This window comes from Lepisosteus oculatus, unplaced genomic scaffold (assembly GCF_040954835.1).
Source record: "Lepisosteus oculatus isolate fLepOcu1 unplaced genomic scaffold, fLepOcu1.hap2 HAP2_SCAFFOLD_48, whole genome shotgun sequence".
NCBI classification, from domain to species: Eukaryota; Metazoa; Chordata; class Actinopteri; order Semionotiformes; family Lepisosteidae; genus Lepisosteus; species Lepisosteus oculatus.
This window is the reverse complement of record NW_027168020.1, coordinates 1,784,677-1,785,997: the sequence shown is the minus strand read 5'-3', so window position 1 is coordinate 1,785,997 and position 1,321 is coordinate 1,784,677.

The window sequence follows — 1,321 nt, the reverse complement described above, 5'->3', positions numbered from 1 at the left end:
GGAGTAGAAGAGATATATGTATGTATGTTTTTGGTGTTTTCCTTGTTTGTGAAATACATATACACACGCACGACACTAACATAAACACACCTCATAATAAAGAGCAAAGCATTAAGTAGCAGGATTTAAAGGACGTTGAGACCCGAGAATCGCCCTGATTGAGCTCAGTGCGTAAGTCCACCCCGGGGCAAAAGCAGCGATGCTGGCGTTCTGGGGATGGTGAATTACTGATCAAGAAAGGGGGTTTTCGAGGTCTCGTTTCTTACCTGTGAACAGTGCGGTGTAAGTCCTCTCTAAAGTCTCGGAGAGGCATTTAGATCTGGAGGTAACAGACGCCCTTGGCTGAATGAGTGCAGTAATGCACAGGTTTTTCCAAGTGAAAACATCCCCCTACTGAATGAGCTGTTACCTCACACACGACAAAAGTAAATCTTAAAGAGACCGAACATGTGCGCTAACTGATGGTTTGAGAAAGTGGTGGAAGGGTCCGTTTAAATATCGGAAAAGTGTAAGTTGACGGAAAAGAAGGAGAAAAATATGGAAAAAGCTGAGTTTGTCAGAGGGAATTTGGGGGCGAAGACGCCTGTAAAGAAAGCATATATGAGTATTGATTGGCAAAAGCACAAGCATGTAGCTCCCACCCTGGTGCACGGCCGGCACCAGTGGTGGCAGATACATGAGAAAAAAAAAAAAGAAATTGGGATGTGACTTAAAAGTGTGTTTACGGGGAAAACAAAAACCCGGAAGAAAAGATATTTTAATCGCTACGAAAGAGTATAGAAAAAAAGCTAAAAGAGGCAGTACAGGAGAATGAGAAACTAAAGAAGGAATTAACTCCTGGTCACGCTGCACTGGTTAATGTGCTGCAGCCAGCGACTAAGTTATATCCTGCTCTCCCACAGGGGAACAAACAGGCAGGAAACGAAAATAATTGGGATCAATTCCCTCAGTGGCCATATGGAGAAGGGGGGTCTGATTGGGATAACACTTGGTATGAGTGTGATAAAGACGGATCAGGGTCTCCCCTGTTAGAGGGAGGGCGCCCGCAGATCTGTACTCTCACTCGAAGTGGGAAAGGACTTGATGTAGCAGGGGCTGGCGCCGTTGATGACAGTGCCACTCTAACACTGTCTCGCACCCCGTCGAGGGGGTCTGCAATCGCACCTACCTTCCCTGATTTCCCCCATACGATCAAATCCAAAACCGTAAGATATTGACCGGTGGGCTAAAGTACCGCACCCGAAATTAGAAATGCAGCGAACCTGGAGTGCGCTTCAGGAATTAAAAGGATTCATGTAGAAGTAAAACAAGAATACAGCAC